Source organism: Papaver somniferum, chromosome 2 (assembly GCF_003573695.1).
Source record: "Papaver somniferum cultivar HN1 chromosome 2, ASM357369v1, whole genome shotgun sequence".
Classification (NCBI taxonomy): Eukaryota; Viridiplantae; Streptophyta; class Magnoliopsida; order Ranunculales; family Papaveraceae; genus Papaver; species Papaver somniferum.
The window spans coordinates 6,818,208-6,834,033 of record NC_039359.1 but is presented as its reverse complement, the minus strand read 5'-3'; the positions used below and the strand labels follow the sequence as shown (position 1 = coordinate 6,834,033).

Below are 15,826 nucleotides of genomic sequence, written 5' to 3'. Positions count from 1 at the left end.
GGGTATGCAAACGTATTTTCAGTATGCAAAATGGTATGCAAACGAATTTCCCTGGATTTTATTACAAAAACTCATTTGTAAACTGGTATGCATACATTAAGTGTACCATGAAGGCCAAAACATTCCGAACAACTATTTTCAAACCGGAACATTCAAGAACCTTAAACACAAATCAAGCTAGGTAGACATGCATGGTACACAAGGTACATAGATCATCATAAAACTTTCTCAAGTTTAGAGACATACTTTTTTAGAAGAATCCTATTGAATTCTACACCGTTACTAAGCATTCAAAATCATACCCAACATAATATTTGTGCGCAATTCTTGTTCTTCCCTCACCATATACATAACATGGAATTTCTTGGTAAGGATGCACTTTCAACACAATCAAGTTGTGTTGAGGTGAATAATGTCTTGCTCACAATGGCACCAAGAAAGAGTTTCTTTACAACAATTCTTGCATTTGACACAGTTGAGAAGAACCCAAGAGTCTGTTTTTACAAGTTTATCAAGAAATTTTAAGAACGCCCAAATAATTTTGTGTTCCTTATTTCTTGATTTACGACTTGACGCAGATTCTGCAGATTGTTTTTAGTACTGCGAATGGAAACTCTTTTGGTAAAAGGAGGCGTCCCAGTTTCTTCATAACAGAATATGGTACTATTACTATCTTGATATGAAGTATCAGGGATTGAGCAATGAATCAATTCATGCTTTGAGGTGATGTACTCAGATGACTGAGATTTAAAATCCTCTTGTAATTCGTTTAGTTTGTTCCAACTAATTGGATTACACGGAGGAGGAGTATTGCACTTATTGATTAGCAAATCAATATCAATATCAACCTCAACATAAATATTAATCATCATAACTTGATTTAGCCTGTCAAGAGACTCTTGATCTTTATGGAGAAATAAATCAACATCAGAAGAAAAGCTTTCAAGTTTCCGTTCAAGCCCTGAAAAACTTCGAGGGATTTTAAATCTGGCGGAGGTTTAGATAGAATTTCTTCTACATATTTAATTAAATCAATTATGGAAAATAATTCTGGAATTCCTGGATCTGGTGGTGCATTTATTGATATAGCACTATTGTCCATAATAGATCGTTACAAACACATACTTATAAGGTCTTTAATGTGTTTGCCTGCTCCGATGCCAATTAAAAATGCAGGGGTCTAACTACCACACCCAACAATTCGTTTGGCAATCTGATAGGACTTACTCCAATACACTTTCTAGAGAATCAACTAGACAGTCAGACTCAATCTATAGTAAAGTATATCAAAGAGCTTAATATCTCCAACTCTTAATTCAATCCGCAATCGGGAAATAGTAATCTGCGAGTTTGATTGAATATAAGAGGAGTTACTTGAACGGTACCAAAGACCAATGTTCAAGTGTCAATCAATGTAAATAAACAACCAAAGGTTGGATATTCTAATTGATTAATCTTAACGCACGGCCTGTGATATTTCAATTATATAACAAAATATAATGTGGAAAAGAAATAACACAGACACCATAATTTTGTTAACGAGGAAACCGCAAATGCAGAAAACCCCTCGGAACCTAGTCCAGATTGAACATCACACTGTATTAAGCCGCTACAGACTCTAGACTACTACCAATTAACTTCGTACTGGACTATAGTTGAACCCTAATCAATCTCACACTGATTCAAGGTACAGTTGCGTTCCTTACGTCTCTGATCCCAGCAGGATACTACGCACTTGATTCCCTTAGTTGATCTCACCCACAACCAAGAGTTGCTACGACGCAAAGTCGAAGACTTGATAAACAAATCTGTCTCACACAGAAAAGTCTATAGATTGAATAAATCTTTCTCCCACAGAAATACCCAAGAGTTTTTGTTCCGTCTTTTAATAAATCAAGGTGAACAGGAACCAATTGATAAACCGGACTTATATTCCCGAAGAACAACTTAGTATTATCAATCACCTCACAATAATCTTAATCAACTAGCAAAACAAGATATTGTGGAATCACAAACGATGAGACGAAGATGTTTGTGATTACTTTTATCTTGCCTATCGGAGAAATTAATCTCGAGTCAATTATTGTACTCAATACGATAGAATCAAGCAAGATCTTAACACGCAACTACAAAGAAAATAGTTGGGTCTAGCTTCACAATTCCAATGAAGTCGTTAACCTACAGAGTCTCGAAGAAACCTAAGGTTAAAGGAGAATCGACTCTAGGTATGCAACTAGTGACACACATGAGGTTTTGGGATTAGTTTTCCCAGTTGCTAGAGTTCTCCTTTAGCTAGTTTTGAAATCAGGGTTTGCAATCCAAGTTACCTTGGTAACAAAGCATTGAATATTCACCGAGAGATGAAAAACCTGATTCAACCAAGCTAATATCTTTCAACCGTTAGCTCGAACTTAGCTTGTTACACACAAATGAAATGTACCCTCATTTAGGTTTATGTAACCGTACCTAAATGTGTACACCATGTTGATTCAAAAATAGTTAACCGAAGTTAGCCATACGATTACCCTCATATCAACCATATTCATCTTAACCATAACTAGTTCAAATGACTCAAATGAAACTAGTTAAAGAGTTGTTCAATTGCTATATTCTCATAGAATTATACAAGAACACAATTGAAGCAAAATCAATTTAATTCACTCTAATCAATCATGAACATTATAGCCACGGTTTGCAAAGATTGCATTCCTTATTATATAAATGTTTATGTTCATGTTTAAAACCGATTTTAGAACTTTAACCTTCAAGTATGCAAACGGGTATGCATACTTGGAATACCCGGACTAAGATTTAGTTACGCCAATACAAAAACGGGTACACGAACTACAAATCCCAACAGAAATTCTCGGACATGAACTTGTACGCTAGTACGTAAACGGGTACGCATACTTAGGTTCCCCGGATTTCTCAAACCAACAGGTACGCAAATGGGTGCACATACTATGGTTCCCGGACATGGATTACATATGTGCAAGAGTGTACTACATGACATATCCAATAATGGTTAAGTGTTCTAAACTCTTATTTCAATTATTGAAACTTTCTTAGAGGATGACAATAGCCGTTTTGACACACTATTAGCATTAAAGTAATTTTCAATTTATTGAAATAATCATTACGAAACATTCCAAGGCAACACCAAATCATTGTATCACACAAATCGTGTAAGATGTTACTCGGCAATTTTCACATGATATAAGATGAACTTGGTCGAAACAAAAGCTTGCTAACACATATTTCGAGAAATATGTAAGCGAGATAAACTGAGCTCGAAATCTCAAATGTGTATATAGAAAACTATGTCGTAATACGACTTATGTCTCAATAGAGTAGATAGAGTATAAATAGACTTTCCAAGTGATAGATGAGTTTAAGTCTCCACATACCTTTTGTCGATGAAGTTCCACAAGCTCCCCTTAGTAGTTCTTCGTCTTCAAATGATGAACGTCGTGAAAACTAAGCTCAACTGCACAATCTATGTCCTAGTACGAGAAATCTATAAATAGGATATAAATCAAGACTTATAGTTTTTATCACTAACATTGACAAACATGCTTGAGATAGCAACGCTTGCGAGTTCGACCGAGCAGTGCTCTAACAGATTTTAAAACCAGTAAGCATTTCATAAGAAAGAAGTATTAATATGAGTTGTTGTACCTGTTCAACCTAATCATCCATGAAGATCTAGGTGTCATCTGAAAATATTAGATGACTAATCATTTTCCTTCCAACAACAACTTGAAAACCAGATATTAATCCTTGAGAGCTTGTTTTATCATGAAAGATAAAGCTTCACCAACAAGTAGAAAAATAAAAGGGGATAAAGAGTCACCCTTCCTTATTCCTTTGCAACTTTTGAAATAACCTGCAACACAACCATTAATGATTATAAAAAATCTAATAAAATCCACACAACACGTCACCAAGCTTCTCCATTTTGAACCATAACCCGTCTTGCCAAGAATTTCATCAATACAATCCCAATGCATATGATCAAAAGTCTTTTGAAAATCTACCTTGACCATATTTTCCACTTCTGATTCTAGAATCAATTAGTTCATTTTCCACTAAAATATCATCCAGAATTTTCCTATTTTTAATTAAAGCAGTCTGTTTAGAAGAGATAACAGAAGGAAAAGTTGTTTTAAATCTTTCAGCCAAAACCTTGGACACAATTTTATAAAAACCATGCACCAAACTAATAGTTCTTATGTCTTTAATTTCTCCCACGTTAGGTATTAGAGCTATAAATTTGTTTTTAAGCCACTGGTCTAAGAATTTCTTGTGTTGTAATTCATGAAAGATCTTCATCAAATCTTCTCTTATAATTTCCCAGCAAAGTAGATGAAAACTAATAGCAAAACCATCTGGCTTTGGTGCCTTGTTATGACCCAATAACATTATTGCATTTGAACACTCTCCCTCTTCTATATCCAGTTCCAACAAATTTTTCTGCTTATCCGAGATACACGTTGAAAACGTGGGGGATACCAAAATACGCCACCAACTTAAAATTCCCAGCAAAGTAGATAAAAACTGATAGCAAAACCATCTGGCCCAGGTGCCTTGTTCTAACCCAATAACTTTATTGCATTTAAACACTCTCCCTATTTTATATCCAGTTCCAACCAATTTGTATTCTCATCCGAGATTCACATTGAAAACGTGGGGGGTACCAAAATACACCACCAAATTTTTTTTAGGCAACCTGTATGGACAAAACCTAAATACAATTCCGAGAGTTCAACTTAATGAATCTCAATCGAGGAATAATATTCAGAGTTATATCTCTTTTTCTCACAATCAGAAAGTTTACAGAATCAAATCTGTGAACCTGATTTACGTGTGAGAGTTCTTGGACGATTTTAAAAATTAATATCCAAGAATCAATCAAGTCGTATCCAACAAACAAGGATGGATGCATCTACTTTGACTGATTAACATACAACCTGTGATATTTTAAATATAAAGATAAACAATATAATGCAGAAAAAGAAATAACACAGACACCATAAATTTTGTTAACGAGGAAACCGCAAATGCAAAAAGAACCCGGGGACCTAATCCTGATTGAACACCAAACTGTATTAAGACGCTACATACACTAGCCTACTACCAATTAACTTTGGACAGGAATGTAGTTGAGACCGAATTAAACCCTCACATCAATTCAGTTACAGTCGCGCTCCTTATGCCTCTTGAATCCCAGCAGGACTCCGTGCAATTGATTCCCTTAACTGACGTTCTTTACAGACTAAGAGTTTCATCAACTCCATTGAAGATTTTAAACCAATCTGCCTCCCACATATAAGCCTATTTGTGTGATTTCCATTTTGATTGTAGATCAACGTGATACAGGAGATCGATGGCAATAGACAAAGTCTAGCTAACCTCAATATCCATAACTATGCTTCCCGAAGAGCATCCTAGATTATTATTCACCTCACAAGTATTAAACTTGTGGAATCAACAAATTCTGAGGCGAAAAGAACTTTGATGATTTCTATCTATCTTGATTGATGGAGCAAGCTCAATAATCAAAAAAGATCAGGATACTCGAGCTATCAAGATAAAAGATAGTTGGACCTGGATTCACGAATCCCTATGGAGTCTTTGTAATTGCTAAACCAGAAAGGTCCCAGTTGAGGTTCCCCTTTTATAGACTTTCAAATTAAGCATAGGTTGTTTTAGGTTTAAGCTAAGATAGTTTCAAAACCAAGAAAACAATATCCACCGTTAGATGAATCTTTGAAATGTGATTGACATATCAAGATATATACTCTAGTTAGGTTGAACCATAACCGAATCATGTACAAAGACAATGTTCATAAATGATTAGCGGAAACTAGCGGATTGCACCATAAGCTTTATCATTTTCATAAACACTTAATACTTTAAATTTGAATCACAATCACAAGTTATAATGTGATCAATCATGTTTACATAGTGTTTTTAGAGATTTACTCAAATGCTAATTATCTCACAAAAATAATTTTATGTGCATCTGAAAATATTCGACAGGGCAAGTACGTGTACTTCAGCCTTGTTCGTGACTATATTTGTCATGGTACATGTACCGGGTATGTATAGCCTTAAGACAAATATAAGTTCCATAACTATACAGAACCTCTTCGATTTGCGTACCGGGTATGGATACCGTATCGGTTACAGAACCAACAGTTATTTTTCGGGTATGCATACTAGGTATGCGTACCAATACAGGTTCACGAGTTCACGGATTTTTTGTGGTATGGATACCGGGTATGCGTACCACTAAGTCGCTTCCGAACTATAGCTACGCAGATACGTGTACTGAGTACATGTACTACGGCTCCGGACCTATAACAGTTTTCCCAGTTTGTGAAACTGGTATGCATACTTTCTTGTATCCAAATTTTCAGTAGTTCTATATTTCTCTCTAGATCAATTTGAAACATTCCCAAATAACATCAATGACATATATCATTGTTCCAGGCTATTTTCGAATGATAATCTTGAATCAAAATTTAGATTACGAACAATAAATTGTCCTCTGAAATTTATCAAGTATGAATAAATGTTCATTAAGCTTAGTCATATATATTTCGAGAACTAATTACAAGATAAACTTGACTCGAAATCCTTGATATTATTATGATAATCTAATTATTTGCGCGACAACATATCATAGTTAGTAATATGAATATAACTTGAGAAATAGGTGGTTCAGTTTTCACTTACCTTTTGTTGAAGAATTTCTCCAAAAGCTTCGGTTGATCTTCGTCTTCAAGCGGTAGAACGCAATGATGACTGCCGCGATGTCCATTTCTCAACTACACTTCTATGCTAATCCGAGACTTAACTAATGGCAGATTAGAAATCAAGATATAGATTTGAAAACTAAATTGACAACAAGCTTGAGATAGAAACACTTGTGAGTTCGACCGAGCAATGCTCTAACACACGTAAAGTGCATATAGTCCATAGACACAACCCTAGTACCTTGAGATTAGAAGGCACTTTGGAAAAATAATCACAATACCTTGTTTGATTTCTTGTGCATCAAAACTCACGACACCATTCACTCAAATAGCCCCTATAAAGTTCCTTCTTCTTTTATCTGAAGCTAATTTATGAAAAATATTAGGTGTTGTTTTCAATTTGAATAATGTGGTTAATTCTTGATCTGTTACTCCATTTTTATGTTTTGGGAATTGATAAAATGTAGTAGTTTTGTCTAGCTTGTAGCCTATAATTCCATTTCACTTTATTGAGATCATTATGTAAATCCTCCTCCTCATGCAGCTGCATAAAAACCGCCTCTACCTCCTTCAATTTTTTGTCAATTTCCCAAACTCTTGCTTTGCCCATAATCTACGGATAAATTTTTGATGGGGAAATATACGATGGGCCATGAGGGACAAATAGGGAGCTACCATTTGTCAATTCAGTTTTTGTTCTTTGAAGTATTGTCATTTCAGTTAATGGTTTATAAAGAATTAAAGTTCTTGTTAATCAGATGGAAGGATATTTCGGTGATTCTAAAAACTTTCTCGTTTTTCAAATATTAAAATATTTCTTCTTCTTCTCCAAATATATCAACTGCTTGCCTCCTACACAAATTGCTCTAACAACCTGTTTATAAAACAAAAATTAAAACAATGAATAAACAAACTCACTGATTTTCCCCCATTAATACAATTCATACAAAAATAATCAAAATCATGATTTCGATGATCCGTTGAAATTACCTGACAGAAAGGGGAGATTTTCAAATCTTTATCACATTTTAAATCATTTTATATCATCAACAACCATTACTTTCATATCTATAGCATACCATGATCTATACTATGTTTTTGAATTAGAAATGTAAATTTATCAGTAATTTCAAAATTTCAAGTAGTGATGTATATAACTTACATTTTCTTAGTGGGTATTCAATTTTTAATCGAGGTAAGGTTGGGAATCAAAAGGAACAGGAATAAAATGGCGAAGAGGAAGAAAGAGGAACAATTTGGTTAAAAGCTTATTTTCTTTCAACGAGTTGCGTATTGTTTTTAAAAAAAATTGGGTTATTTTTTTTTGGTACTCAAGTTTTGTCCAACTTTTGAGTTTGGTCTAACATTTGTCCAGCTTGGTGTTTGGTGCTTGAAATTCACGTTGACTCCTATTGACCATTTATGACTAGGCTTTAATTAATTTTATGAAAATAAAAATTTTGAAAAATATGAGTTTACAATGATACCCCTAAAGTGGATTTGATCTAACGGTTAATAAGTATATAAAAAAAATCTATGATCCCATTTTATCTTCCACCTTATCTACCAGTTGCTGGCCCACGACATAACTTTCTCTTTTGTCCCAGTCCCAGCTACTGCTATTGTGGTCTCCATTATGTAGAACCTGCGATGTATTTTTTTTCTCTTTTCGTTAAAATCATCATATAAACATATCAGACTTGGATTTGATAATGAAAAAAACTATAGTTATGTGATTTGCTACTTATGTTGCAGAGATGATTAGGATTCTGTGTTCACTTAGGGTTTGTTTGTTTCTTTTTGAAGAATTGGGGTTTCAAACAAAAACTTAAATTAGAGTTCGATTGTTCTTTGACTTTCAATTTGATTTCTTGAAATAATAAATTCAACACGGGTTTGTTATTTTATTAGGTCTTCAATTTGCGATTTTATTAGGGTTTCAATTTGCGATTTTTATGAGACAAGAAGAAGTTATTGGTTCTTGTTTCATATTCACCAATCTAATTTTGGTTTCAGAAGGGTGTAGTCAAGATTTATTCAAGAGATTGATGATTTACAACTAAAAAAAATTAGCTGAATGAACAGATTTTGCATCTCGGTGATTTGATGCCATTAATGATGGTAGGATTTGTGATGATGTTGTGAAGTTGATGGAAGTGACATGACGAGTTGGAGAATCCTTGATATCAGTTCTTACCCAAATTCACAGTTGAAAGAAGAAAGGGGGTCTGGTTTGTGACTGTTGCTCATTTGAAGATTTGAAGCAGAGAAGAAAAGAAATTGGAGATGGGGTTTGATTGAGGTAATGGAAGAATAGTTGTTTCTGTCGATTGAAGTGATAAATGGAAGATATTAATGGAGGATTTTTTTTTATTGATTTTGATGCCGAGAAACAGATAAAGAGAAGTGGTATGAGTTTGAATCAGAGATGCATGAATGAGAAGAAGAGCAACTTCACTGTGTAATTTGAAGATCGAGAGACTCTGATAATAGCCGTTGAATTGATGGAAAAGATGGGAGTTGTTCTGAAACTAGGAGAGTTTACTGATACTGTAAATCAAAGAAAGGAAGATTACTGGTGATCAAAGTGAGTTGGTGATGTTGCTGCCATTAGAGTTGGAGAGGTGCTGCTACTGAAGATGATGCTCGACGGTGGCTGCGGCGATGATGGAAGAGAAGATGAGTTTGATGTAATGAAAATGTTAATAAGGTGATGGGTATAATTGTAATCTGATTTCACAATTTAATTATATATATATATTAATAATTTATAAACAGAAGTCAATATTTAACCTGGTCAACGGAAGTCAACGTGAATTCCAAGTACCAAACACCAAGCTGGAAAAATGTTAGACCAAACTCAAAAACTGGAAAAAACCTGAGTACCAAAAACAAAATAACCCTTTTTTTCGTTTTCTGGAAAATTAAAGTTAGTTTCGTGACATGGGTTTTTGTAATGGTGTTTTTCTCTCCGGATTTTTCTTAATTGGAAATTTATTTTCCTTTGTTATTGTACTGTGTTCGAGGTTTGGGAGTTGGGATGCGATCTAGTTTCCATAATTCCATGGAATTTGGGCGCTTTCGTTGTGTTTTATCAATTATCTATTTTTTGTAACTATTTATCTTCTTCCACTCAGAATAGATAAAGAGGTGATATTTTGATTGAATATTGAAAGTGGAGAAATCATGTCTTCTGGCTGAAGATATTTGGAGAAAAATAGAGAAGAAACGAAGAAGAACCGTAAATTAAGGCTATTATTAATTTACACCGTAAATACCCTCCCCTTAAATAACGAGAATTTTAATCTGTTACAAACTATTAACTGAAATGACAAGTGGCAACTTCTTATTTGTCCCTCACGCCCCAATCATCTATTGCGCCCCATCAAAAATTTATCCATATTCTACGCATTGGCTTTAAAAGCTGAAGCTTTTTGCACATACTAAAACCTGTAAAAAATTATTGTAGTCATATCTAGCTTGCATCCTATGATTCCATTGCACTTTATTGAGACCATTGTGTAAACCCTCCTCCTTATCCTGCTGCACAAAAATTGCCTCCAACTCCTCCATTCTTTTGTCTATTTATCCAAACTCTTGATTTCCCCATAATCTAACATTGGCTTTAAAATTTGAAGCTTTTTGCACATACTAAAACCGACACTACCTGACACAGAAAAAGAAAACTAGCACTTTCAAAATAAAGTCGGGGTGTGCATACCAGAATGTTTCACAACGAAAAGGACCTGGACCACCTTTAACCCCATTGCAGATGAGAGCAATAAGACTTTGATCAGAACGTGGACTGGAAAGATCCCATTGAACAACATTTGGAAAATTTAATTTCCCAACCAACTAAAATAAAATATCTGTCAAGCCTGCTACGAACACTATGAACCTGATTGTTGGTCCAAGTGTATGCAGCTCCTTTCATGGGCAAACCAATGAGTTCATGTCTTGATATGAGCCTATTGAATTTCTCCATTGTATTATTGGATTCAACACAATAAGTTCTCACATATATAAATCTAATTACATTCCAGTCACCACCCATCACCCATGGAAGATCCCAATAACTTCTAATTCCTTCAATTTCTCTCCAGAAATCTTTTCTTTCAAGAAAATCGTAGGAGCATGAACACCAGAAAAAACCCATTCAAAATTTGAATTGGGATTTTGACAGAGAATATTGATAGAGTAGTGCTCAATCAAGTGATCAACTATTGTTAGCTTAAAATCATCCCGCGTACATAAAATTTCACCACTTCTTACAACAGATAGAGCATCAAGCCTTTTAACATTTCTGTTATCTCAAGATTGGAAAACAACCAAATCATTGCATTGTTGGATATTTATCTCTTGAGAACAAAAATACTAGGATTCCATTCTCTTGTTTTTTGCTTAACAATATATCGTCTATTGAGATCATTCAAACCGTGAATATTCCAACTAACAGTTTCGAAATTCATTTAAAAAACAAACATCTTCAATCCCAAACTTTTAGGGTATAGGCTCTAAAACCACCTCTACTTACCTTAACAAACTTTGTATCTCCTCTAAACTGGAATTTCTTTTTTCTTTCTGAAACTAGATGCAAAAATGATAAAGTCTCTAAAATCATTGAATCATGTGAATTCACTAGCTATACCTTAGTATCTCTTATTGGTCTTTTTGTGGGAATTTGATACATGTGTATCTTCCTCTCCTCGAGAACTAGTGATCCTCAAGACAGGTTGAGGATAAAATTGTAATTTAGGAGAGATTACTGATTTAAGACAGTATTCCTATAGAAGCAAAATAAATTCCTAAGAGGTTTGGGAAACCAAACCAAAGTAAGGAAGTATACTTAGATAAGGAAATACTTCCTAGACAAGGTAATATACTTAGAAAAGGAAATATACCTAGAAAATGAATTATTCCCAGATAAGGAAATAGATTCCTAGAATGTTTGTGAAACCGTTAAATATATAAATGGAGATTTTTAGCTCATAGCTAAGACATCTAGAATGTGGTTTATGATACAAACACACTTAGATCTAGATAGTGTGGTTTGTGATACAAACACATCTAAGAAAGAAGGTTTGAGAGGCAAATCACCTAAAGAAGATTGTGAGACAATTAATTATTTTAAAAGCAAGCTTAGCAAGAGATTGTGAGCATAACAAAGAAAGAATTGTAATAGTTTTATTGTTCATAATCTAGAGAAATATTTTCTTCGAATCTAGTTTCTAGTGTGTTCTGTTTTCTAGTTTTCGTCTATTATTATTCTGAACTCCGCCTCTATAATAATAGTCACCAACGTACATAGATCAATACTTATCATACTTGGTCTGACTTTACGTAAGTAGACATTAAGCAACTTTTAGAAAGTGATCAATATTTTTGTTATTTGTAGGAATTTAGAATCTTAGGTACTCTATGATGGAAGTAATATTTCTTTTATTTATGGGAACCCAAAACAACCTTTGTGCATCAAGGATTGGAAGCTCCTTGAAGAATTAGCAAACAACAATAATCATCCTTGGATAGTGATATTAAACCTAAACACCACTCTCTAGGCTGCGGAAAAATCTGGCGGCAAACCTATTAATCCTAAATTCATCAGCATTACCAGCACCATCATTAGGGATATAGGTTTGATTGATTTGAATTCATATAGCCTATTTATACCTAGTCAAATAAGCAAAAGAAACCACACAAAATCCAAGTTACACTATACAGAGCACTTGCAAATCCAAATTGGATTTTTGTCAGCCGTAATACCACTTTCACCCATCTGACTCTTATTGGGTCTTACCATTCTCCAATCCTCCTTCATCCAAATCTTATGTTCTCTCAGCCGTATTCCTTACAAGTATTTTAGTTTGTGGTTGCATTACCCAGAAACTCTAAAGATTATCCAGGAATGCTAGGAACACCCAACTAGGATTCCCACCTTATAGAGTTGTCACTAACTTAAACTAGTGAAGAAACAACTATCTAAAAGGGGAAGTAAACTGAACACCGTACGAAACTCAGACCACCCACCTCTTAGAGAGGGTGTATTAATACACTCTGGATGGACAAATATGTTCACCTGAAGTACACCATCCCAAGCTAGTTGTTTGACATGTTGAAACACATATTATTTTTCCTGCATATAATTTAATCCACCGGCCGGGATGCTATTAGATCTTTTAACTTTTCTGTTTTTTTTTTACTTCTCACTCATATTTGGAAGGAAGTACATAAAGAATTTTGGAGAAAAAATAGGTGTAAAGAGGAATGAGAGGGGAGGTGTTGTATATATACGCGCTATAAAGTCGACCATTAGCGATATTGAGTTGAATGTCGGCGATATTAACAATATTAAGCGGTATTCATATAATACTCAGCGATATAGACTCTATCGCCGGCTAAATAAACAATATCACTTAACTTTTTACCAAAGTGGCATGGCGAATGTATTTTTTTGACACGATGTATAGGAATAGGCCTAAGTGGAACAAAATTGACGAAGAGTTGTTTATAATGTTACCCTTAGCAAAAAAGACATCCGCTTTTTTTTAATGTAAAGTAATTATAAGGATCACTACCTTAAAAATAACAGTTCTAATGTATACAGTTTATCAACAATAGTATACACTATAAAGAGATTCTTAAGCTTAACAAAACCAATAGCTAGTAACATGATAAAAGAAAAACAAAACCCTGATCAAAATGACCACTTCAGTTCCAATGTTCATGTTCACAACTAGCATATGAAGACGCACAACCTTCTTGAGCAATATCAGTAATTTAAGCACTTGAATCATAGATTTCACCAACTTTCCAGTTAGCAGGAATAACTTCATTGTTTGCCCATATAATTTTGCCATCAAAACCCCCTGTCACCAGCATTCTAATTTGCAATGCCCCAGCTGGTTCTCTACTTGTTTCCCATACTACTCCATTAGCATTCCTAGTCATGTATCTCCAATTTGCAGTTCCAACCTAAAAAATCAAGACCAATAAAATCTTCCGTAAACTGAAGATGGGTTGCATAAAAGGCACAAGCCTTTATGCCAGAAACTTATGTTGTATACATTAAGAGAGTAAAACTGTAAATTATAATTTACCTTCGCTATATCGACAGACATTATGTCTGTTTGACCACCTTGATAGAGAAACTTAATAGCCAAATAATTTGGTTTTAGGCTCTTCTCTTCTATTTTAACAGACAAATTCTTGGGTTTGTATTCACATGGTATCCTGCAATGTTAAAAACAATAAGAATGATGTTAAATTTACAATCGACTAAAGACTGTCATTTATCAACAATTTTTTTTGGATCCCAATTCACAAATGTGTAGGTAGGTATAACAAATCCACCAAGACCTCTACCTAAGAAGTTGTTATTAGAGTTTAGAGTCTAGATTGGAATTGCAGGAGCCACTTATTGTTGTATCGATCCCACTAAACTTCGGTTTCAAATCATTACTTTCACTGAGCCACAACACTTTGGCATCCCACTTCACAACCAGAGAGGATGAAAATAATATGCAGTTTACTAGTCTCCACAAAATAAAAACTCTGGTCTGAAGTATTTTGCACATACTAAAATCCATAAAAAGGTTATTGTAGTTTTGTCTAGCTTGCATCCTAGAATTCCATTGTACTTCATTGAGACCATTGTGTAAACCCTCCTCCTTATACAGCTGCACAAAAACTGCCTCTAACTCCTCCATTCTTTTGTCTATTTATCCAAACTCTTGCTTTCCCCGTAATATAACATTGGCTTTAAAAGTTGAACCTTTTTTCACATACTAAAACTGACACTACCTGGCACAGAAAAAGAAAACCTATCACTTTCAATAAAAGAAATAAAGTTGGGGTATGCATACCAGAATGTTTCACAACGAAAAGGACCTGGACCACCATTATCCCCATTGCAGATGAGAGCAATAAGACTTTGATTGGAACGTGGACTGGCAAGATCCCGTTGAACAACATTTGGAAACTGAATTTCCCAACCAACTAAAAGAAAATACATGTCAAGCCTGTTACGAACGCAATGAACCTGATTGTTGGTCCAAGTATATGAAGCTCCTTTCATGCGCAAACCAATGAGTTCATGTCTTGATATGAACCTATTGAATTTCTCCATTGTATTATTGGATTCAACACAATAAGTTCTCTCATATATAAACCTAATTACATTCCAGTCACCACCAATCACCCATGGAAGATCCCAATAACTTCTAATTTCTTCAATTTATTTCCAGAAATATTTTCTTTCAAGAAATCGTAGGATCATAAATTACTAGAAAAAACCCATTAAAAATTTGAATTGGGAATTTTACAGAGGAGATTGATAGAGTAGTGCTCAATCAAATGATCAACTATTGTTACCTTAATTAAAATCATCCCGCGTACATAAGAATTTCACCACTTCTTACAACAGATAGAGCATCAAGCCTTTTAACATTTCTGTTATCTCAAGATTGGAAAACAACCAAATCATTGCATTGTTGGATATTTGTCTCTTGAGAACAAAAATACCAAGCTTCCATTTTCTTGTTTTCTGCTTAACAATATATCGCCTATTGAGATCATTCAAACCATGAATATTCCGACTAACAATTTCGAAATTCGTTTAAAACCCGAACATCTTCAATCCCAAACGTTCAGGGTATAGGCTTTGAAACCACCTCTGCTTACCTTAACAAACTTTGTATCTCCTCTAAACCGGAATTTCATTTTTCTTTCTAAAACTAGATGCAAAAATGATAAAGTTAGTCTCTAAAATCAGTGAATCGTGTGAATTCACCAGCCATAACTTAGTTTTTCTTATTGGACTTTTTGGGGGACTTGGTATGACTCTATGAAAGTAGACATTAAGCAACGTTTCGAGAGTGATCAATATTTTTGTTACTTGTAGGGTTTTAGAATCTTAGATAAGAATTCTATGATGGAAAATAATATTTCTTTTCTTTATGGGAACCCAAAACAACCTTCGTGCATCAAGGATTGGAAGCTCCTTGAAGAATTAGCAAACAACAACGATCATCCTAGGATAGTGATATGAAACCTAAACATCACTCTCT

The 15,826-nt window shown here is 34.4% G+C and overlaps 1 pseudogene; it reads right to left on the bottom strand.

The window, feature by feature from the left end:
- Positions 1-13,469: 13,469 nt before the first annotated feature.
- LOC113350620 lies at positions 13,470-14,886 on the bottom strand (annotated as a pseudogene).
- Between the last annotated feature and the right edge of the window lie 940 nt (positions 14,887-15,826).